We start from the raw sequence: 26,727 nt of genomic DNA, 5'->3' as shown, positions 1-26,727 counted from the left end.
TGGAATTCTAATTGCGGGGACGTTCTAAATGAGAGCGTGAACGTACGAGCTGAACCTTCTCCTCTCCTCCTGATGACGACATCGGCTCTATTTCACGTGATGCCGTGAGGCAAGAAATCACGGGGGAGGAACGAATATCCTCGCTATATCTCTATGAGATATACATCTGTGATCTCTGTGAGATATATGCATATACAGTGAGGGACAAAAGTATTCGTACACTACTTTGCGAAGAGATGTTCACTCGACTCGAAAATTTTTATTCATTAACGAACGTGGACGTGGGTATTTAAAAGAATTTTTGAATTATGTTATTTTGGGATTTTTTTTTTCAATAAATCTATTTTTACAATGATTTTTAGAATATATTCAGGTAAGTAAATTTATTTGTTATTGGTTGATTCACGAACGAATCTTTTTAATTCATTATTCTTCTTTATAGTTTTAAATATTTGTCCCGAATTTTTTTAATTTGACGAAACAGAAATGAAGCATCAATTGATACATTAATTATCAATAATAATTGGCCATTATTAACAAATAATTCAAATAATTGTTTTTAAATTTCAAATTTCGTTTAAATCTATGGAGAGTGTAATTGATCATAGACGAGATAATTTATTACTCGAAATCAACACTTCAGGTTTCAATATTTTTTGGAACATTTAAATTTTCCCTTCAAAATTGTAATTCAAACCGAAATTGTAAGGATTTTCAAAGTAAAAATCCTCTATATACACACAAAATTTACAATTTTGAGTTAATTTCAATAACATAACTCATTAGTTAGTCTCTCTTTATATGACTTTTGGGTCTCACTGTACGTTACCTAGATCCGTTTGTACGCTCACCTTCGTTTTAATACTTGAAATATAATAACACGAATCGCTGTTAGTTACGAAATACCCGAAGCTATGTCTCTAACGACGACGATTTGCTTCCTAAAATTCTCATTACTCGTTATTTATCAAACGGATAAACAACACGATCACGTTTAATTCCTCGAGGTGTTTTCTATGGGGTGGTAATTATCAAAGATCGATTATCTCGCATTCGGTGTTGAATATCAGGTTTCAAGGTATGGAAGGAGAAAGATGAGTGATAAATCGGCGATTTCGTATTTTTTCACGTCCTCTTGCTTTATTTCGCAATACATTCCGATTGCTCTATCGTCTCTTATATAGATGAATCTTTTCGTTGGGGATTATTTTTAGAGACAAGTTATAAATTTGCGATACTAAATTCTTAAATAAGTGGACTCGGAGTGAATTGAAATTAAAAAGTTAAGTTTTAATGACTGGTAGTTACCATTCCATAAAGTTTTTCATGATATTGATATTCTTAGACTATGAAATCGATTTATGAGGTTATTCTGAAGCAAGAGAGAATATCTGCTGGTTATTTTCTGATATTATATTTTTAGTTTCATTGAGATTGGTAATTAAGTTAGATTTGTATCCTTTATAGAATTATTCATGTTGAAAAGTATTATCTTATTTATATTAAACAGCATTTGTGTATAAGTGAATATAATAATGAAATAAAATATTGAGTTAATTATTAAATATTAAGTATATTTCACTTTATTTCGTAGGCTTGTTCGATCCATTAATTAACTCAATTAATCGAATAATCATAACTTTTCAAAACTACACTTTTTTCAAGTTTCAATCTATATAAGAAAGTGTCACAAATAATCCAATTATAGTTTAAGATTTTAATTAAAAATCTTATTAACGCTATAGTATATTTTTTAAATATAAAATATAAAAATTAACGAAATACAAGAAAACAATAATGAATAATGAAATAAAATAAAGTGCAAAAAATTTTCGTACTCGAATATTTCCATCGTTCGATTAATATAAAATAATTTCTACTAATGTTTCGAGAATTTAACAAGATCGAATAGTGGTCGGATTATTTTATAATTACTTTCCCTATCGACACGCGAGATATCTTTTGCTTTCTCGGATGTAGCTCGAATTATCCTTCTCTAAAGTCTAGACGAAATTAACACAGGTAAATGCTCTTGGTTGATCAAGCTCGTGGAAGCCAGTACTGTTCGCATGATTTATGGAGTACTAATTAACGCGCGCACTGTATCTCGATACGCGTGTTTTTGTGTGTGCGTGCGTATGCACGTGTTCGTTTGCAGAGTGTACTCGGTATACGAAACCTTTCGAAGAAGCACGTATGATGAAACACGACGTTACACGTTGTTCTTCCCATCTGACCCTTGTTTCATCGCGACTTGTTAATTTCTTCGCGCGTTAAACGCGTTTCAACGGTTAGTATGAATGATTAATAATAGAAATTGCGAGTACGCGACTTCCATTCCATGCTCCACGTTCCTTTGTTCTTGTTTAACGAGCTCCGCTGTTTCTATCTCGTTCACACGGAACAGATATTGCACTCGAACCTTGGATTCGCGATACTGGGTCTTATATCGTCGACCAAATCGTGCAGGATATGTTTGAAATCGTATTGTAATTTTTAAAGCACAACTCTTTTATATTTGGAGAAAATTGAATTTGAAAATTCGTTAGATTATACGTTTCCTTTTTGAGCAAAATTTGTTTCTCGGCTTATTGTTAGGGCAAATCGTTTTCTTCTTTAACTACATGATTATTTTATATAATTCATAAATAATATGAAATCAATCTATGAAGAGAATGGAATTATAATTTCAAGTTGAATTATTATTTTGAATTTAACAATGGTTGTTAATTATTAATTCTAAGACGAAGCATTAATTATGTGTAATTCGTAAAAGCGAATTATTATTCGTAGGGTTATTAATATTTGAAAGTGTCCTTCCATCCACAATTTAATTATAATTAAAATGATTACAAGGATTCATTCATTCTTACTACTCTAGTTTATGTGTGAATAGAAACGTGTTTTTCTACTCGTTTTGCCTTTTTAGCACATTGGTAGCCACGGTAGGACTAGAATAACTCTACCTTGGCGTACATTAATCTTCATAACCTTAACTCTTTCTAAGTAAACTGAATAGAGGTTTAATTCATTACACAGCGAAAAAATCCTGGAAGCTTGAAAAGATGATGCATGAATGGAAAATAAATTTTTTCGTGGCTGAAACGTTGAACAGTTTCCTTTGAAAATTTTTTATCATCAACCCACGCGTTCACGGATCATTTATGCAATTATTTCCTTAATATTCCTAAAAATTTCCTGCTTTTTCACTATTAAGGGGTGGCTAAAATTTTTACGATCGTGTAAAATATTTTTACCCATTGTTTAACGTGCATAATGGCCACGGTAATGATTGCAATAACAGTAATCACGCATTCCTGCATTCCAGCATGAATGGAAAATGGTACAATGTGGCCGAATTTTAATGTGAGATAGTAACGAAAATTTCGACCATTTATAGATTCGTTATGTGAAGAATTTGAATGATTTAATTGGCATAATTTTTTTTTATTATTAATATGCAAATTTGATTTAAAAAAATAATAAATAAGAGTAATTGATTTTGTGGTAAAATTAATTTTTAGGTTTTTCTATTGTGTACAAAATTTGTAAATTTTGTTTCTAGTTTGTTAATCTAAAAGTATTGCATAGCTTTTATCGTTTTGTTTCTTTTCAAATCATTTAATCGAAATAAATTCGATTAAAGATTAAATTAGTGTTATTGTTTGAAAAAATAAAGATAGGAATATCGACAGGTAATCCATATGTTTATATTTTTATTTTTATTTCGTTTATGTATGATAATTTACGCTTGAAAATTTATATTAATATTTAAGATTTGATGTTTTATTCAATCTTCATAATAATTTCATATTAAGAGTATTGAAACGTTACGTTATATTCGACAAGTAAAAGTTTACAATTTTTTTTTTTTTACCAAAATTAAAATTTTTCAGAATTTTACGTAGGTTTTATAAAATCAAAGGCAACAGATCGAACGTAGAATTTGACGAATGACCTAGATTCCGAATGCAACTTTTCCAATTAATTCGCGCTATTTTAATTTATCGTATCAATCTTCTATTCCAAAGTTGGTGGAAATAAAAGAGAGAGTCAATTTGAAACTGTAACAACAGAAATTCAATTCTCTTCCTCGGATGAATGATAATGGGTTTACATTGCGATCGAAGAAGCACCCGATCCGGCCAATTCTTTGTTATACTCGAATAGTCCATTTATAAGTCCTTTACAATTGATTACAATTAATTTCGATAATTAAAATTATTTTTTAAAAAAAAAAGAAATACAAAGGAATTCAATTAGTCATTTGAATAATTTTTACGTTAATACGATAATATTATATTTTTGCAAATTTTTTAAAATGAATTTTTGATGTACTAAAACTAAACTTTGAAAAGAAATTAAAAAAAGTGTGAAGAAGTCAATAAGTTTTTTAAAATTTTTTGTGGCTTCTTTAGAATTTTCATCTCCATTTGATGTGTTTCTTGTGATTTTATAACGCGTTAATTATTAAAATATTGAAAAAGGTTCTATCTCTTTTTAAATATAAATAGTGACATAGATACATTAAGAAATAAAATTCAAATTTTAATGATTTTTTTAAAAGATTATTAGTGAAGAAAATTATTCAAACGTTGACAAAAAAATTTTAAACAAAGAATTGATAGCTAACAGGTGAAAAATCGGATATAAAAAATATGGTAATATTTGAAAATTGATCTTTTTTTTTTATAATACTTTTTGTACAATATGGATTGAAAAATCGATTTATTTTTCGTAAATTATGGATCCTTTTGTGCAATATACAGAGAGTTGATTTGCTTTTTGCAGGAAGCTCTTTATGCATTATACAACCATTTTATTCAATATCACGTAACAAGATTGACATGTTTCTGTTTATTAATGCGGCAGTATAATTTTATTAGCATTTTATAAATTCATTCATCGCATTGATAATATTGCGTCAATTATTAAACCATTTATTTTTATATATAGGATAAAAATTGATCAAACGTTTATAATTTAAAAAAACGATTTAACATTATTTTATTATTCAAAATTTAACTTTGTTTTATTAATAAAAGTTGAAAATATCCGTGACTTATAATATTTGATAATAAATATAATTGATGTAATAAAAGTTTTATTTTGATTCAAAAAAATTGGAGTAAAAATAATAGCTAAAAAACTTATTATATTTTAAAATTTATCATTAATTTTATTTCAAAATTATTAATGTATTTATTCATTCATTATTCATTCGTACAATACTTATGAATGAATGAAATAATCGTTACATTTAAAATCTAAATTTTGATAAATTATTACTATTTCAGTAATATCATTTTTTAAATTATATAAATATTATTTCTCCTACAATGATATTCAACGCTAAATAATGCAATTAGATAGCAATTTTAGATAGTATTATAGTGATTGTAATTATAACAATTTTTCAGTTCAATGAAATTGATTTTTATCTATCTTCAAATCTTTTATAATTTCTTAAAAAATAGTGTACTTCTAAAAATATTCGCTGTTCATGTCTTTTTTCTCCCCATTTCCAATATACATAACTTCTGTTTCATCGGTTAAATCAGCTTTATTGCCAGAACTCTCTTTAGTTGGCCGCTTTACAGCCATTACCAAATTGCGCTCATCGATGACCATTATTGGTTTTAAATTCGAAATGGCGAAACATCATACGGTTACAATATTTTCTATACATTATATTCTACATTTCGCGTTTTGTATGAAATAGTAAAGCAGAAAGTCGACATATTTAGAAAATAGTTTATAAAATTGCATACAATTGGATGTAGTGGAAACATGAACGAATTTTTAAAATTAATTTTGTGAAGTATAAATTGTGTAAAAACGAAGGAAAAAATTTATTGTTAAAAAAAAAAAAATAATAGAACATGAACGTCTTTTCCAGTTTCAAAGTTTAATCTCAAATATTGCATACGTATTTTTTCGAAAAATAATACGTATTAATTTTATGACTATTATGAATTATTGGGATTAAACTTAATTCTTTATATACATTCTCAAATTTTCGACAAGAATTTTATTTTCAAAACAAAATAAAATATAATTATTAAATGAAAGTAATTGAACAAAAAAGAAATACGTATCTCAATAAGGGTAGAGAATACTGGTGTCACTTGATTATAAAGCTTCTAGATTATTGTTTTCCTTAAAAAAGCATACATGACAGCTGTCAGTACGTAAAACGTGCCTTTTGTTGCTAAGTATTTCATAGATTATTGGACATTTACACAAAAAGCAATACACAAATCAAATGTTTTATGAATCTATATACATATAGCGAGATTTGTGTTTGAAATTTTATTACACCCCTCGAAAATAGTTCTCTCGCTTGTTAATTAAAATATAAAGTTTTTTTGTACATTCAATCAAAACATGACAGAGTAAAACGCCATACAAAAGTTGCGTTTCAGAACAGTTAACAATAGTTAGTTAACAATATATGGATACTGAAACCAATTTTATACCAATAATAATATTTTATAAATATTTTTCCTATATATTGATAATTATCAATATATCAAAGTGTTATTTTAATATATTTTTTTTAAATCTTATTTTTAAATATTCTATAAATATTTTATTTTAAATTTTATGATAATACATCGTTATAAATATTTCTCTTACTTTTTTCATATTTCCTTCTTTTCAACTAATATTTTCATATCTCTATATTTTTTAGAAAAATATTTTATTTTTCAAATTCCATTCATGTCAATATCCACATAACAAATTCCTTTCCTTTCATAAATATTCCTATATTTTTTTTTTTACGTGAAATAATATTTTACTTTTTTTTTAAATTCTTCTATGAAAATGATATTCGTATAAATCTTCTATCATAACGAATTCCATTATTTTAAACCAGTTTCTCAAAAAAAAAAAAAAAAATGCATTATTTAAGAGATGGCGTAATATCGTGTTATTCTTCTATAATATTTTGCACGAATCGTCGAACAATTTCAAAGTTGACACAGTTTGTAACATTACCTATATTATGTTCGCTATCAAACATTATGCTCACTTGTTGTACAAACGAATTAACCATCATAGGTTAGATGAAATAGATAAACTTTGTTTAGGATCAATGTTCCTAACGGTGCTCACGTGTACAACAGATCTGTACGCGACAGTAATCAAATGTACGATGCTCATCAGGGATACAGGATTCGCGTTGCAAATCACGAACACTGTATAAAAGTCAGTTATTGTTTCAAGAATCAAAATTCATTTACTTTCATCGAAACAAGCAAAGGGAATCGTTTGCTGCATCCGGTTTCACCATAAAAAGAAAAATAACGATGAATATAAGTGTCTCAGTGTTCCGACATTTCACCTAGTTTTCTGATATTATTTTGAATTTTACCAAATTTTTGTATATTCTTTCCTTTTTTTTCTAGACTTTTAATTCAGAAATGTTTATTCTTATTTTAAATTATATTTTTGTAAATTTTAAACTTTTTGTTTTTTTATTTTAATAAAAAATTTTAAATTTAGAATAAATAGAATAGATAAATAATATTGAAAAAAATATTTCATAAATTATTTACTATTCGTAAAGAATCAATTTATGGAGACTATTTAAAGATTAAAATATATTTTTTTTTTGAGATGATTGCTAATTCATAAAAAAAGTATTTCCTTGTATAATTTTTTATTAATTTCATTTAGAATAAAAGTACGATTTGCTGAAATTACCTATATATGTAAAACAGATCAATAATCGTAGCAGGTGTTTCAAATCGATTCAAAATATACATTATCCTTATTATTATTATATACTTATATTTTCTTTACCCATTTCTCTATCGTTTTACATAAAAAGTCCAATGAATGTCAAAAATTCACAAAATTCACAAAAGAAGACAATTTAAATTAATTTTCTCACCAAGCTAATTGAGGTAATATTCAATTCGCAATAGGATTAAAATTTTTGCTTTAATGAAAAACGAAAATAATAACTTTCGACAGAACTGACTAAATTCTTCGAGCTTAAAAATCGACTGCTCTACTTGAATGTAATAATTCCACCACCCAAGTTGAAAAGGACGAAGTTAGAATATTTGCATCGTGCCAACTTATACAATATAAATCTCGGCTTTCGGTAACCCTTTCTTCATCGTACAAATTAACGTAACCATCTACGAGTTCCTTAATGAGCATTTCCCTCACAATCCAGCCAGCCAACCCTACTAAACTAACTTTCTCGCAGAGGTATCAGGAATAATCAGGAAACTCCGTAATAATAAAGCATCCGATTACGATACGTAAGTTAACATCTTAATTAAAAAAAAAAAAAATCTCAACTAGTAATAATTCATTCATCATTATTGATATAAAAATGAATGAAAATTATAGAAAAGTTTCTGATTCGTGAAATAAAAGATATTATTGCAATTAATATTATTTTATTTCATTTCAGTTTATGATACAATAACAAAAATTGATATGACTGGTTATAATTGGTAATTTGAATTAGTTAGACTCTCTTCATTGACGCTTTAAAAGAAGAATATTGAAATTTTTAAATAACAATATTTTATTTGGTTTCAAAAGATAATGTTACATTATTTTTCAATTTAGTGGAATAGTTCATAGTTCATACTTAAATAATGATTTTATATTTGGTATATTTTCAGTGCAGATACTTTTATTTATCCTTTCTCTGGAAAGAAGATTCACTTAATATTTCTTAATAGACAAATAATTATACGATGAATAGGTTCCTTAATGCATTAAGCATTAGCATGTGTCCTGTTAGGGGTCCTGAATCTGATTCTATTTAACATTTGCATTACCTATGCGTTCCATAATCAATCACGGCATATACGTATTGCTGATTACGTGCATAGCATAGCCTTGTGCTTAGATCTCCCTCATGAAAGGATATTGCTGGAACTAAGTAAAATGGAGTAACTTCGAGATAAATATTAACATTTATAAATATCTATATCTTCCTCTATTATTTTGATTATTGATTTATCTTTAATATTATATCAATTTTCATTATTTTAATAAATAAACGATGATTTTTGATTATCAAGATACATATCGACATGATACGTATAATTACAGTTTCTGAAAAAATTAAAAAAATATATTCTTTTAAATATTTAATTTAAAAATACAAAATTAAATAAACTTATATTTGGATTTACCTTGAAAAATTCGTATCTTGACACGATAAAAAACTTGGGTATACCATTTCAGGGTTAACATTATCGATTTTACGTCAAGAGGATAAAGCTTGCATTAAAAATACCAATAACGTGAAAATAGTGCTGCGAGATTGCTTATTGCGAGTAAGATTGTTAAATCGAGATGGAAAAAGAGATCTACATAATATCATTTGACGTAAATAAACGAAAAAAAAAAAAAAATACACAATCTACGAATTTGCAAAAACAATTTTGCAAAAGAGTTGTGAAAAAAGATTGGCAAAGTAATTATCAATCGCTGTAATTATCCAATTCGTATAATCCATTGCTGGAAATTAAGTTATCCTACGTGTCTACACTTTGCAAATAATCAATCAAACAGTCGTTTGTACTCTCTTCTTTCACCGGCTATTTATCAACGATTAACTCGCAGGAAGCTTCCATGCAAGCTCGTAAATTGAGCAAATGCTTTTGTGTATCGAGTGACATAGGTCTGGCCAAATTCACTAGACTCGTATCCGCCAACGCGGTGAATCAAACACACGCGACAAGCTCGTTATCATTCGTGTGGCTGCGGAGGAACAGACTTATACACGGCACAACAACACGACGTTTGCGCGTCGCGTTACCAATGACAGATATCAAAGCGTTCGTATAATGCACGCTGTTATGTGGACTCGTGTACGAATAATTGTCAAGGGACAACGTTAACCCTGTTATCGGTCTAAGGCACGATGCAACGTACTCACTACGTGTATTTGACGGTAGCTTGTGTAATGGTCGGGCGTTGCGATCCGAATGAATTGAGAGAAAGAGAAGAAACTGATATTTTCATCAACAAAAGAGTTATATTATTGAATAATTCTGGTGAGAGAAGTTGGAATTGGATAACAAGATAAATTGAGTTGAACGAGGATAGGCGATTGAATAGAATTTGAAAAGAAAGAGGAAGTAAAAATATAGATGTAGAGAACGTCTCGTAATTCATGGTAAAATAAGCTAAATTTCGATGGATTTTCTTGGAAATGATAATTTTGATTTAATTTTATTCTTGAGTTTTGGAATCTTTTTGATCCTATTTGTGATATTATAGATTATTTTTGTAGTTATTTTGTTAGTTATTATTATAAATTAGTGGTTTATTGCGAATTTAGAAAAAAAAATTCTCAATAACTTTCAATATTATATTCAACGAGTATATTTTCACTAAACTGATTTAATAATTTCATTCTATGATGCATTGTGCATCATAGATATTAACGTGATTTATTATCGTAATTTTAAGGTTTCATTGGAAATATGGCTACCATTTATTCTGATAATAAGATATTTTACACGATCAATTTTACAATATTGTGCACCTGGGTGTATCTCTATATCAGACTTTCATATCTATAATTTTAATTCTTCAGTTATAGAAATAACTGGGCCCAGGAAATGTGAATCGAATTATGATTATATAATGCACTGTATTACGGTGTATACGATTACACGACACGGTATATTTTAAGACTTGAATTTCTATATTTTTGCCATCATAAACTCCTGTTCAATGTAGATACATAAACTTTTATCTACATTACCGGCTCGTTGCGGTATCGCAAATATGTTAAAAATCATGTTAAGCCGTCACGATACACATCTTACATGTACTCAATTTCTTCTTATGCTTGTTGTTGGCAGGGTGTAGCAATTTATCTTCGACCTTCGTCTTATACCTCTCCTCTGTTACAGAGGAAATTTGTTACTAAATTGCTGGTTAGGAGAAATATGCTTACTGAGATATAATTAAATCTTTTTCAGACTCTTCCTCGTAAATTAAAATACATTAAAAATGAAATCTTTCAAATTCCTAAATTAAATTTCCGTTTTAAAAAAAAATATCATTGTGATATTAAATTACTCATTATGATATAATTCTCCATTCTCCAATTTTCCAAACTGACAACGTTTCTTCCAAATTTCCACAATTTAAAAAACATTTAAATTTAATATTAAAATTATCAAATCAAACTGACTATTCATGAATTTTCTAAAATTGCTCTTCACAAAATTAATATCAATGCTTATTTAAAAATGTAACAATATATCTGTCTAATCATTCTCATAACATTATCTCAATTTTTAATGAATCACAGATAATTTTAATAAAAAAAAAAGAGATACTTCGATCGTTAACACTAAAAACTATCTCTCACTTCATTTCAACCAGTTTCCCATTACTGCAAATATTTCCAAAATATCGCAACTTTATATTCCGCCTCTATCCTCCCTCTCTCTCCCCCTTTCTCTCTCCATATTCAACCCTTCCGAGATTAGGATCGCGCAAATTCTGAGTGGTCTTTGTGTTTACTCTTCGAATCATTGGATTACCGAGGGTTCTGGCTTTTCCACCATCGGCCAGAATCGCGGTTATCTGCAGAGTGAAATTGATAGATTCGAGCTTTGCATTTGCGCCGGGCCATCCCATTTCCATATCCAAGTACCTACTTCCGTAACCCCCTAACCTTCCTTCCCCGCCCCGGTTTCCTCGAAAACCGCTCGACTGGTAGTTCCGCGCTCTCTTGGTTAACACGACAAGCCGAACATCACTCGAATCCACGATGGAATCCCCGGGAAACTCCCTCTCGACCGCTTATCGCCTTCTCAAGCTTCGACGTCGTAAGGTTCCAGATATGAGCTGCATTGAGAGCAGATGCGGCTGATCCAGGCTATATATATATATATACGAGAGGGTGTAACCCACCTCCAACTTCCTACTTCCTCCGCCCGAATTCATCGAAATCGTGATATCAGAGTGATTGAATTTTCGTCGATGATCTTGGACGCATCGAGCGTGATCGTGTTTGGGGATCCGGGAAAGCTTATCACGCTCGAGCGTACGCAATCCTGCTCTCGCGTACGCCAATTAACGAGCGGAATCGAGAGCCTCCGTTATTGGAGCGTGTCATTCAGATCGACGATCAATTTTTTTTCCACCGGTTTCTTTTTCTTTTTTTCTCTCTTTTTCATTACTCTCCCGTGTACTCTTTTCGCTCGTCAAATTCCATCTAGAGCTCTCGGTAATGTGTTCTTTCAACGGCTTTGATCGCCGTGTCTCTCCTGTACACGGTGATCTATTTTAATCTGTCGGTGGATTCGCGTTGAATCGATTCGGGAAACAAGATGAATGCAAGTACGTGTTTAGAATATCACGTGGGGAGATGATGGATCGAAGGGTAACGGATGCATCGAGTTTATGTTTCTTTATGCGAGATGTTCATATGTGAGATGATAGGGAAAGAGAATTTTAGAAAGGCTTTGTTGTGAAAGAAAAAAAAAGAAAATGAGTTTCAGAGAGATTCTTTTGTAAATGATGAACACTTGATTTTGTGTTTCGTGTTTCTCAATTATTGTTTCGTTTTTTTTTCAATTTTAGAGAGGAGCGATATGTATAAGATTCTAAATTTGAAAAAACTTCATTCCAGTATTTATGATTCATATTTCTCGAAAAAAAAGAAGAAATATATTTCTTTCAATGTACATCTTCGAACAATCTCCATCTCCATTGATATTGAGCTCCACCGCGCAAAACAAAAAGCGAAATTCGGCCAGCATCACGGTGGTTGCTCAGCTTCTAAATCTGCACAATATCACCCTAAGGACCCATCGAAATCTCTACTGTTCACCTCAGCACACACTCCATTCGCACTCCATTCGGCTTTGTCTGTATTCGTCTTGACACGACGGGGTGATATGCTATTCGCAACACATAGTCTCTCTAAAATCAACAACCTGTGGATATTTGGCAATCTGCTTTGCCACCGGAGGAGGAGTGAGGGTCCGTGTTGAAACGGGAAGGGGGAACACGGGAGATAAATCGGGAAGGTGACAGAGAGGAGTGGAAAGGTGGTGACGCGAGGGAGAGAAATGCATTTGGGGAAGGAATGGGAGAGGAGGGTAGTACTCTGTGTCGCTATCTCGAAACCAGGTGCACAGTGAACGCATGAGATATCGTTGAAAGCGATATGGCTGTATCTAGCTGCGAGGCTTCCTCAAGTTCCAAAAGCCTCTCGCCGTCTGCGCGCAGAGATACACTGTATTTTACAAAATATGCCACGTGACGGAGGAGGAATCCTCTTTCTCGTGGCTCAGTTATTTTACTTTCCGCGGGAAACAATCGTGATAGACGTTTATGGTGTTTGAATGGGCCTCTCGACGAGTATGCAGGGCCATTCGATACAGAACGGGCGGTCGCGCGCCGTCAACGTTTCAATTCTTGCACGAACAAACAAAAAGAGGATATTGGACATGATAGCTCGCCTCTCGCGTTTTTTTCTCCTGTATTTTTTCTTTCTTTCTTTCTTTCTTTTTGTATTGGACAATTTAGTGAATTTTCGACAAATTAACGACGAGTGAAATTTGTTAATTTAAATGGTGTTTTTGATTTCTAGTAAATTGGAATTGAATCGTTTATCGCGAACACGAGTGTATTTGAAATATTGAAATTTATTAGGAAAAGTTTAAACCGTTATAACTTCGAAGATAATTATTTTTGGGCAATGGATGAACGATCATTGAAAACGTGGAATCTTGCTCTTTAAAACGCTTTTTCATTCGTCCTGATACGACTTCCGAGATATCCTCGTGTAAAGATAAGGGTAATTTTTAATCGTTTACTATCTCTGTCGCTCATTCGAACTTCTCATTAGCACTTCATCTCACTAATCTAGCTCAAATTGCAGACAAGTGACAGACGAGATTCCTGGAAAAATGTAGTATATATTTCCAGGAATAATATAGGTCAACTCTATTCATAATCGCTATATTAGCGCACTTGGAGTTTTATATCTTGGCAATTAATTGAAATATCAGAATAAGAGATAACTTCAATAGCATAATTTTCTCCATCTCTTGAATATATTTTGATGAAAAATTGATTTTCTTTTATGTCTATTAATGTAAAAAATTGGAGTTTCATTTCATGGTGCTTTTATATTTATATGTTACCAGCAGTAATAATTATACAAATATTTACATGGTTAATAATATTGTAGTGAAATTAAAAAAAATATGTTATAAATTATAAATCGCTGTACAAAACACGACGATCTATTTACACGTATTAATTAATAATGTTCTGTTCGAAATCGTTTTAGCGCGTCAATGGTTTCCTGGTTACTTGGATTAGAATTAGCGGCGTGAAAATGTGTAGGTTGAAATAGTCATCAAGGGATCTGTGGTTTGTACCAACTACACCTTACCCCAACTCCTTCGCCGTTCAACAAACTCCCTTAAGGGTTGTTCAGGTGAAATGAATAATCCTCGTGAGATTTCGTAGTATAACTCATCTCAGAGGGCAGAGAGCTAGGTCCCGCACTTTCGACATTTCATTATCTTTCCTTCCCAGTTCAATTTATTCCTGCATTTATTAGATTTCCTAGCGAAAGGGGTTTTTCTTTGATAAAAGAACTTAATTTTCAAGCTATTATTTACACCAATGAACTTCCAACAAGTTAAATTGATATTGATAATTATTTTTCTTTTTTTGGTATTTAATTTAAATAATATAATTGCTGTATAAAAATTGGCAAAGCAGTAGTTACACAGGATTGAGTTATAATTGAAAATATGAATAACATTTTACCGAGTTCAACAATAATAGAATAATAAGTTTAAAATATTAGTTAGTTATTTGTAAATATTTTTCTTTTTGGACAATCATTTCGAAAATGGTGTTAGCAGTGATATGGAACAAGTTGTTCTACATGTTAATTGAATATGTGGAAAACTTTTAACCGCGTTTGAAATATGTCGAGGTTTAGTATATACATTTTATCAATTGTGAATCTAAATATTTTATTAATAATTTCGATTTAGCAATAGCGATATGTATAATTTAAATTCAAATTATTTATTTATAAAGTTGATTTCACATTTTCAATTTTATACTAAAAAAAAAAAAATTGCTGGAATTTAGCATAAATTATAAATTTTATGATTTTATGATAATCAAATGTATATATATTTTTTTAATATTTTAATATCTTATGTAATATCTTCAAGTATCAAAATTAATACATATTGATGATAATCAACTAATTTCTTTCAATTTTCCACGAAATTATAAATTTTATAAAACTTTGAAACGATAATGTACTTAGTAGTAATAGAGCCAATACATCAATACTCTAACTATTGATCTTTTGAGATTAATCTCTTGAGCGAGAAGAAACTTTTCGTTGGATATTTACAATGTGAGATGAGATTTTAAGTTTTGTTAGCACAGTATATTAGAAATTCTTAATCTGTGTTATTATCATGTCCAATTATTAGTTCATTATTGCTATCCTTTCTTTACTCATCAATATTAACTTTTATTCTAATTAGCATTGTGCAAAGTGCGCTGCGAATTTGAATTTCGATAAAAGGCATTAAAGATTTTTGAAATTTGTGTTAATTTTGTATTATAGTACAAAAATTATTCGAAAAGAAAATGCAATTGTTTTTTTCATTTATTTATTTATTTCGTAAGTATTAATATTTGTCACGAAATGTTAAATATTTATAACAGTAAGATTAAATTTCAGATTAACAAAATATAGATTAATCATTCTTGAAACACAACACGATATTCAGTTTTCCTTTAAAAGTGCGAGAATGATATTGTATTTCTACGAAAAAAGATATATCAAAATAAAAATAATAATTTCTCGTTTAGATTTTCCGAAATAATAAAATTGATAAATTGGAATTTTTAAAAATACATCGTATAAATATTATTATATTTATTATATTTTGATAAGATTACGCGGAAAATTTATCTTATTTATTAAAGATATATTTTGTATCGATTTTTTAGAAATACAGAGTAGCTGATGTGTCAATATCTCTTAAACCAAATGAAATATCGATAAACGGCTTAATGGAGATTTTATCGTAATACATGATATTTAAAATCCAATATATTGCATCTTAGGATATAAAAGTACAATCATATAATATATTAAATGAAAATATTACGTGATTTTTAAACGAAGGTCTATATTTTTTTTTATTACAATCATTGACAACACAATATTCATCTATATACATTAAATAAAAAATATGAAGTTTGCAAAATTATTAAACGCGAACAATTCAGAAATATTTATGTATAGATGAAAAAATTTTTTTTGCATATAAAAGCTTTGCATAGTTTAGTTGGTAAGTTTTGCATGGGAATGGCAGCGTATAAAATTTTTATAAAAGTAGCGTCTGGTAGATTATAAAAATATCTCATGCATCTTATTATTTTAAAAAAAAAAATTCGAGTCGTTTTTTTATACATCTATTCTTTCGTTACTAAATTAGTTTTTAAAATAGATTAAAATTTATTGAGTATTATTTTCAAAATAATTGAATCCGACTATGAAATTATTACATCGTATATGAAATTAATAAATTAAATAAAACATGCAGAATATAATATATATTTGCACATATGTTGTTTGATTCTTCTATTTCTCAGAATTATTTATAAAACATCGTTGGATATATTTTTATTTATTTATTCTTATACATTATATATCCTAAATTCTTATCTTAATTTTTCTTCTTCGATAAAATTTTAAATTATTATCACTTATTAAAAACCAACTTAAAAAATTAACTTAAAAAACCACTGATTCACCGTTTCACGCCGAAAATCCAATGAGCGCGAATCGAACTCACCCCTTTAAATTTTGCTACGGACGATTTCGCTTTCGTCGCGCCCATGCAACACCGATAACGATAAACTTGTGATAATGATGCCAATTTCGCGTGACACTCTCATGGGAGAAGGAATTGACGACAGTGGTGGCGCACAGTTTGAAAACTTACCGCGATCCGTACAGCTGTTCATGGGTAATTACGTTGGCGTTTCTAACAGGGGTCGAGGGAAAGGAAGAGCGTTGTCTTCGAACACTTATCGTTATTACCGCGATAAATCAGCTTAATCCTTCGGCCCCGTGCGAACGGGCCGTGTGTTCGCGGAATCAAAGGAAAACGGGTGCGCCGTAATTTAAGTCAGGGTGTAAAAAGATGGGGGAAAAAAAAAACAACTATTTGGCCACGAAAAAAAAATACGTTTCTCTCTATTAGAACGTTAAGAGTGTATTTAATTATTCGAGTATTATTATTATTATTAATTTAATGGGATTAAATTATAAATATTATAAATATCAAAAGAATTGCTTGAATTTTAAAATCAAAGAGAGAAATTTTTTATTCCTTCTTCTTTGAAGAATAGTTTCTACAAAATTGAGAATCATCGTGTAAATCAAATTTGCAACGAATAGCATGTGACGAAACAAATATTATATAAATTATAAACTTTAAAATTTTATGAAAAATTAAAAATTAAATAATTAATTTGAAAATTTTTTTCACCACTATCGATCACCCATCAAATTTTTTTCTCTCTGCTTTTTTCCTCAACGTCCTTCTTTCTTCTTTTTTCACGAATACCATCCCACGATTTTTTGCCAAACGGGGATTCCTAGGAATGCAAAAGGAGCGCATGGCGCGAGTATTAGCGGCGGAATGTCCCCACTAAGAAAATCCATCTCGCTTGAGCAAAGGGTATCTCGTTCTTTTGTCCAATTAGAAGTGAAAGCGCCGGTTCGTGGAATGCGAGGCACGTTCGAAAAGAAAGAATGAAAGAAAGCACCTCGCCACCACCACTGTCATCATTGTTGTCTCTCCCCTCTGAATCTAGAGCGATCGAGTGTTCTGTTGTAATCCGAACTATCTAACGTATGTGGCGAATAAAGGGAACTATCAATCGTTCTCGTTAATTAGCATTCCCTCCTACTCTGTATCCTCTTTTCTTGCTCTCGTTCGAAAGCTGGATTATACGTTTGCTAATCTCGATGAATGTGAATTCGTGTTATTTGAATTTCCTAGAGGAAACAAGGGATAATTGTAATGTATTAGCAATGAACGAATAAATTTTGTATATTATTCATTGACCCGAAAGGAAATTAAAATTAGGGTACAGCTTATGATGCAAAATTCCATGTGGCAATTTAGTTTTTGTAAATTGAGGAAGCAAACTTTTATTAGTAACTTTTATTAATTTTCACACACGTGAAGATTGTAATATTCCAATAATTAAATCCTTGCAAATCTCGACGAATAAAGGAAGGGAATAGGAAAGATTAAGAAACCTCTCTTTCAGATTAATAAAAAATTTCAACTCACATTCTTACCCACTTTTCAAAATTCATTTTTTTAAAATACCACGAAAATACTCTCCTCCAATTTAATTCCTTATTAAGTTTTAGACCCGAACACTTTCATCTTGATCGTACCCATCATCACGACGTGACGCATTCCAGCCATGGAATTTCACTATAACCGAAAACGGGTCTGGTTAAAGCAATTTGCCATCTGCTGTGCATTTACAACCGCATTTCGCGGGCCGACGAGCACAAAACCAGAGATATAAGAGAGAAAAAGAGAGAGAAAAATCCAGCCTGTATTCACCAGAGAAGCATTATCCGCGGAACGAAGTTAGACGAATTCGGCAGGCGCGGTGCGAGAGCTATTCGAAAAAATTTTTTTTCACAGTGTCGCCTTAACTTTCAGCGATCTAGGCGCGGCCTGAAAATCTCTCGCTATTCGCTGTTTGTCGTCTGTGACTGTGCACGGTTTCCTTCTGTTGCGAAAGAGGAAATGGCGGGCGAGGATAAAAGCGAAAGGGAACGTCTGCCGCATCGGGGCAAAAGAACGGAGGGGGAAAAAAAAACGCGGAGGAAAATCACGGGCATCATGCGAAATTCTTGACTGTCGCGTTCTCCTCGCTTTGCCCTCGGATCCAACGAGGTCTTTTCGGCCCTTTAAACCTTTAAACTGTAGGCAGACGACTGTGTCGACAAACGCGGAACTGTGCACCCTCCTCTCGTGTATGGGGTGTCTCGTTTCGATCTTCCAATTCCATTGCGACTGGAACTGGATAGAAAAGAGAGATACGTCGTCGTGTGAATTGTATTACGTATATTTTGCTTTTAGAAAGGAGGGACGATAAGTTTTGTTCAATTGAAAGTAATTTAATAATAATATTTTTAAAATAATAATCAAGAAAGATTAGATAAATGAGATAATATATATATATATTATTTGGGAGAAAATCTATTTTGAGAAGGATAAAGGTGTAGGTATTTGCGAGGAAATTTCAGCATTTTCGAATATAATTTTATATGAAATTATTTTTTCACAACATGATGATAAAACTTTGAAATTGGGATATTATTTCAAATTTTTCTTTGTCTCGCTTTGTTACAAAATTATATTTTAGAAAATAAAAGAGAAATTTAAGGGTTGATGTTTTGCTTATTATTTAAATTCACGCGTGTGAAAACTTTTATAACTGATTGTATTTCGTTTTTGAAGGGATGATAATTTTTTCGACAAAAAGTAAGCCAAAACTACGCGTAGAATAGACACATATTTTTTTTTTCTCGTAGGTGAGTTTGAAAATCCAGATGAATATGCAGATTCTCGAGTAAATATGTTTCAGTGGTTTTCTATTTCTGGCAATGGGATAAGCGTCGTATTTACATAGCAGGATGGAAATTATTTTTCAAAGTGGAGTTGCATCAAAGTGCATTTAATGACCGTTTCGACTTTGTAACGTTTTGAGCGAATTTATGAATAGGATTCTGTTTCCTTTGATATAAGTGCTAAGCAAAGTTTTTTAATTCTATTAGTTCGAGGAAAGAGTGCCTGTAAAGGATGTTTAAAGCTACTTTGTTTCCATTTTAACTCTTTGTGTAAAATTTCCTTGTTAGAATTAATAAAATGTTAGCAAACAATTTAATTCCAAATATTAGTCAAAGTAATATTTCGATTATAATAAATTTTATATTATTTGTTTATTTTTACTATATTTTTTTTGAAATCATGTAATTTTATTAAAAAATACGCTCTTTGATTTTGTAGAGAAATTCTAAAATTTTTACCAAGGTTACATATCACGTATAATGTGTCATTTTATAAGTAAATAAATACTAGCTAATGAATATTATTTATTCGAAACGAAATTTCTAATTAAAAATCATCATCGTGTTATTCGAACTTATTCGGTTTTATTGCTTCCTTTCAAAAATTGCAACTCTTTCGTGCAATCCTTCGTATAATCGGCAAATTAGCACAAGAAGACACCTTGTACATCACTGGTTTATTGCTCAGACGTTGACTATATAGCGAAACACGCGATCTCCAGTCTGCCATTTTTCATTTAACGTATTAATGGTGGCGTGCACTGCTTTCGCCAACGTAGAAGAGTAAAAAGGAAAAGAGAGATAGAGAGAAAAAAAAGACAAGGAAATGAGAAGAAAACGATGAAGGAAAAGTTGATGCTTTCATTGAATTATGCAACTTTTTCCTTTTCTCCCCCTTTTCTTTCTTTCTTTTTTTTTTTTTTCTTTTTGGAAAATGTTTCTTTATGCTGATGCACATAAATAGGGGATAAATAGGAAAAGCCACGTCATTTTGAATCGCTAAACGAACCTTTACGGTATTGGAATTTTCTTTAAAACAGCATTGCATTGAACGCAGATTCTTTTCAAGGTTTGCTCTATCACGAGCAAAAACCGTGAATCTTTCGAAATGAAGATCATCATAAATTGCAGAATAGCGAATGACCGTCAGATTATGAAAGTCATAGGATAATCATACGTACATCCATGACATGGAATTTCATTATCGAATTTCATTTCGTGTCTAGTAATTTTAGAATGAAAATGAAGTAAAAGTAGTTATTTGATTTGTGATTAATAATCCTAACTTACTCTTCATAGCAAATTTATAAAAAATTAAAGAGACTCATTGAGAAAAAATCTCAATGAAGTATTATTTTAGATCAAAAAGATTCTAAAATACCATGAAGGCTTTAAATAAATATATTTTATATATTATTCTCTTCTTCTCTTTTTTTTATATATTTTAAAACTCTTTCGTGTATCTCGTAATAATTTATTTATTTTTAATCAGATAACGCTATTATTTTTTAAGAGTACAGTAAAAAAAGTATATTCAAAAACGAAATGAATAGAGTATAATTTTTCAATTATAATAAATCTAAATATCATTAAATATTTTTTTATTAAATTATTATGACTTAATTTGTTATAAAACAGTTCATTGTAAATTATCATTTAAATTGAATTTCAATCATTCAGAGTATAATTTTTCATCCAATATTTATTTTCCCCTATCTCGTTTCTTCTACAAATTACACTCGAATATACTTCCATTTTCCATTCTAAATATTATCGAGCTTCACTCGTAAACGATCTAGCTCTCTAATATCTTTTTTCCGTTTGCATAAAGGGAATTATTCTACCTTGATAAATAAATAGACAAGGGAATAAAATAAAAAAAAAAAAAAAGAAGAAAGAAAAAACATTGAACCTTTCCAAAACACGTCGATGGATGAGGATTTACATTCGAACCACGTAAATGCTGAAAATCCTTTGTACCATAATCCCGCACGCGCTGTGGATAACGGCGGCGGGGATGGAGCAATGGTAGAAGGGATGAGGTTCAAGCCGAATCGATTCGTGACCATCGACAACTTCCGGTCTGTCGATCGGAAAACGAAACGGCCCGTTCTTCACATACCATCCTTTTCGACCAGGAATTGTCATTCTGACCTCTTTTATTAGAATCAACCTGCTAAACCCACATTCTTTCTTCTATTTCAAGATAGTTTTTCCTCGATGTTTCTTCTTCTTCTTTCCTTCTTTTTGTGTTTCACCACCAATGTGTTTGTTAATATCTTAATTGTATTGAATTTAATGTTTTTTAAATTTTTTAAACTTGCATCGATTTGTATTAAATAAGTATTGATTGACGAGATTTGAAAATAATAATAAATAAAACATCTTTTTTATTTAATTGGAATAATTTTTACGTGATAAAAAGTACGTTCTAATTTAGTTCTTTGATTAATTTCATGTCTCGTATTTTATATGCATTGAGACGACATACAGAATAAATTAGATATTAAATATACTAGGATAAATAGAATGTAATATAAATTTGAAATATAAAATAAATAAGAACGCAATAGAATCTCGTAAAATAATCTTTCATATATTTTTAATAAAAAAAAACTTTTTATTTATAGCATACATACGATAGAAATGTTTCATTACAAATTCTGAACATTTAATTTCTTAATTATTATCAATATCAACAATCATTTTCACTTAAAAATTTCTTCCCTAAGCAAAATATTCGCTCGCTTTAAATCAATGTGGAACTTTAATCGTAATGATGAATTCACTATAATTTTCTTTTTTCTTTACGAAGAAATAATCCAATAATTTTCAGAATGACTATTCAACGTATATAACAACGAATTAATTTTCGCTCGAAATCATATACAAAGCGCGTAATCGAGTCGCTATGAATAAATTAAGTAGCACGAGCGAAATAAAACATTAAACGAATATCGCGCGAAGCTTAACAATAAATTCGAACCGCGAAACTGTAAAAACATCGATCAAATCGATAAAACACGATTTAATCTCATTCATACAAACCCGTGAACCTCTTCTAACCACGGCATGAAACGAGCGTGAATTTTTTATTTCGTATCCATCATCGTTAAAAGTCGATCGTAGTCGCTCGTGATCGTGTCACCGAATCGACCGTATCGAAAAAGATTTTTTTTTTCTCCCCCAAAGATGAGAATTTCCAGATAACTCAATTAAACGGTGAACAGTGGGAAAGAACGTTTCATGGGCAAGTAAATTATGACGACGCGTTGGAAGTGGCGTTGAATATTGATATTCGAATTATAAGTCGGCGGATATTCACCGTCTCCGTGTTTCGAACATTTAGTTCCATCCGAGTGATTCGTGGCGGGCGACTTGGTGGGTCTGGAACCAGCCATACCCATCCAAATTATCCACAACGTGTGTACAGGGTGTCTCATTTAATTTTGACATCTTCTCAGTATTATTAGTGAGAAATGTTTTAAAAAGTTAATATGTTGAGATGCATTTGTATTACTGCTGCACAAACTTTATTTTCTTTAAATCGAATATAAATAAATATTAAGAATTATTTTTTTTAATACAGATTATTTCAATTTGAAAATACTTTTCAAACTAACTTTTTTCAATAGAAATGAATTAATACTTCTCTCGACACGAAAAATGTGAAACTGCATCGATTGATGCGTCGATAAAAATAACGTATAGCAAGAGTGAAGATGTCGAAATAAGACACCCTGTATATACACTCCCGTGTATATATTATACGTACACGTGGAAGTTGTGCAGCCTCGCATTCGATGGAGTGTTAAAGTTTAAGGGACGATATTCATCCTGGTAGCAATTTGCGCGTTCTGGACCGGAAGCTCTCGCTTTCTCCCCGTGCTGGCCGACCTTCCGGCGGCCACGACAGCTGAAATTAATTTCAGCCGATTCAATTAAAGCTCGGACGGCGAGCCTTCCGCAAAATTCGTGGCGGGGATGAGAGCGATACGTTGGACACTTAACCGTGGAAGAAGGAAAAGCAAAGCTCTAGAAAGCTTCCTCGATCGATTTCCCCTTTCCCTCGGTTTCTCGCGGCGGATGTACAAACACGTTTGCTCGTTTTCCAATGGGCGGGGAACCGATATTTTTTTCAATTAAATTCGCCTACCGTGGTGGCGGCGGCGGTGGTTGGCGGTGGTAGTTTTTACTCTTCGCATTAAACTCGTTCCTCCAATGAACTTAATTCAATCTTATTTCCATTAGTGATGCGAAATTAGATTTTTGAACCGTTGAATTTTATTTTTCCTCGTGGTTATTGCTTATTCGTTTCGCTCGTTACGTCCTTTTGTTTCGCCTTCCCCGCGTTTCGACTAACAAACGATTGATACGGGGTGAGGCGGTTCTATAGGGGGCGAGGAGGAGGAAAGTGGCGAATAATTTTGTTAGATGCAATCAACTCGGAAAATGGGATTTTTATCTTCGAACGTTTTCTTTGCTGATTACGGTGGACGTGGAAACAACACACGTCCATTCCGTTTTTGTTCCTTCGGAGATTTGTTACGAGAGGCGAATATTTATGAACGAATTTTGTTTCTTCGCCTCTTTCGTTTTCATCTTTTTTTTTTTTTTAACTGATTTAAATAATATATATATTGGTTTAAAATTTGATATGTTATTAATTCTATCGTCGTGGTTTTGGGATTAACAGATTTTTTGTTCGTGTAATTGTTCATAACGGTACTTTGAGAGAATAATCACGTATGAAAAATTATTAAATCGTTAAAAAAGAGAAGAGAAGAGTAAAAATTTATTATATTCTAAGGAATATATTAAGTAAATTGCTTTATCACGGTTCAACAAATCTAGAAATAATTTCTATAATTAAGATTTTTACGCGGATACTTTCGTGAATAAAGAGATTATATCTGTGAAAGGTATAATTCACGTCGTAAGAAGGATAAATTTCAAAGAATAATTAAAGCGTTTTCAAGTCTTTTTTCTCGGTTCATTACATATGCGGTGCATTTCCTCTTTCCATATGAACTTAACATCGTTTCACTGCTATCTCGAGAATGGAAGTCACGCTGAAACCGTTCTACTTCAAAACGATCACTTTTCTATTTAATATCCTCTGCTTTTAATGGTTGTAACGTTAAAAGCAAACTGATAAAAATAGGAAAAAAGCGAAATTATTATTTAATTATTTATTTATATATATATATACTTGTGTATAAACTTCGTTTTTATCGATTGTATGAAATGAAGAATATTTTTAAATATATCAAGACAAAATGCGAAGCAACGTTTTAATGCGATAAATATAAAATTCGTATCGAGTTATCGTCACGAGAAAAAAAAAATTCTACTTTTTTTAAAAACTCTATTTCACCAATAGTATATTGTTTATTCGTTACGCAACAAAGAGAAGCGCGGAGAAGTGAAAATGGGTGAAAATTCAACGAATAATCATTTTTTGCGAATCGGTCGTTTTTTATTTCCATTTGGCGAATGAAAAATTCCACACCCTCGAATCGACCCTGTCGTCTAAAATTTTCTGTAATCGTTTATACCGTCGATATATTACACAGCGGCCAAAATTACAGATTCCGTCATTACTTTCCAAACAGTATTCAACGGTTCGCTGATTTGATGCGTTTCCCAATTTTAATTGCGTCCGCCAAATGAGTCCGGGGAGGCGAATGCGAATCTGGCTGGCGTGAACTTCAATCGAACTTGGTCGCCAATTGTGTTAAACCCGTATAATTTTTTAATTGATTTAAATTTGAAGGATAACCGGAAACTCTCTCCGCGTTTGCACTCAATTATTTTGTAACGAGAGTTCATCGACTGGCTGGTCAAATCGTATTAATTACAAAAAAAAAAAAAAAAGAAAATATCTTTGTTAAAATCCCAAGTAATTGTATCGAACGAATGAATCGTTCAATTATTCCTCCCATGATCTTCGTTATTATTTTCTCAAATAATTCAAACGATAACTCGATATATCCTCGACTAATCGCAACAATGTCGAGACACCGATTGACCACGAGCGAGCCCCTCGCCATTGTACACCATTTTTCAAGCCCGTTTCACGGTAAACCATAGTCCCATAGCAAACTAAAACTTCCATGCTTTTCACCCATCATCGTAACAAACAGAGGAAATCGGCGATCGAGGCTCGAAATCCATCCAAACTCTTTGTTCTAAACCTCTTACCAGCCGGTGTCGAGCTGTGTCGAGCTGCCACGTGGCCGAGTTGCGCCCGCTTCGAAAAGGGCCTCCTCCCCATCCTCCTCCTCCTCCTCTCTCTCTCTCTCTCTTTGAATACAAGGGGTCGCGACGATAAACGTTTGCAGGTAACGCGGAAATCGGTTACGTGTTTTCCCTTAGAAAAAAAGGGAGAAAAAAAGAAAGGAAGAAAAAAAGAGGCACGGAATATAAATTCCATGCGCGGCAGTTGGCTAAAGTCCGGCGTTGCAACGCGCATGCTATCCGCACCCATATTGATTTGCTCTCTCCCCGCTCGCGGATACGGGCAGAGAAGTTTAAAGAGTATTCTAACCTGGGCCCGCGTTGTACACACACGTAAGTGTGTGTATCCTCGAGCTTCCTCCCTCCTTTATGCACCGTGACGTGCGCGGATGTGCGTCGAGCAATTTACGCCTACTCGGAGCGCCGCTGCTAATTCGGTCTACTTCCACACTCCCTCTTTTTTATTTCGCGCCCTACTGAAGACTGTCGAGCGCTGCCTGGAAATTAGGGGAGCGTGTTATATCGCGCGCGCCTCGAGTATACCCTTGTTCAAAAATCTTTGGATGAATTTTGGCACGGATTTGGACGCTTGTCGGAGACTTTTTCCTCGTCTCGAGGAAAAGGGAGGTGTCTTTGAGATTTTGGAAGTGTTGCGAGTGAAATAGAGAAAAGATTTAAGGGTTAAATATGATCAAATGAAAATTTTGGATTGCTTTTACATATGAAATCGTTCTTTTTGGAAGATTGGATAAAATATTTCGAGTCTTGATGACTAATTATAATGTGTAATAAAAAGGTTTCCCTTATTGTTG

General features: G+C 31.5%; 1 protein-coding gene and 1 long non-coding RNA gene across 5 annotated transcripts in view; one reads left to right on the top strand and one right to left on the bottom strand.

Moving 5' to 3' along the window:
- The window catches only part of LOC108003939 (autophagy-related protein 16-1), a 490,268-nt gene that overhangs the window by 64,116 nt on the left and 399,425 nt on the right, over window positions 1–26,727 (top strand). The gene's annotated exons all lie outside the window — the stretch shown is intronic.
- Window positions 8,404–9,960, bottom strand: LOC133666686 (uncharacterized). The gene is made up of 2 exons (XR_009831169.1): window positions 9,171–9,960; window positions 8,404–9,090 (listed from the first exon to the last, which is right to left on the bottom strand). It is a non-coding gene; the product is annotated as an uncharacterized LOC133666686 (long non-coding RNA).

The sequence above is a fragment of the Apis cerana genome, linkage group LG9 (genome assembly GCF_029169275.1).
Source record: "Apis cerana isolate GH-2021 linkage group LG9, AcerK_1.0, whole genome shotgun sequence".
NCBI classification, from domain to species: Eukaryota; Metazoa; Arthropoda; class Insecta; order Hymenoptera; family Apidae; genus Apis; species Apis cerana.
This window is presented reverse-complemented; position numbering and strand designations above follow the sequence as displayed.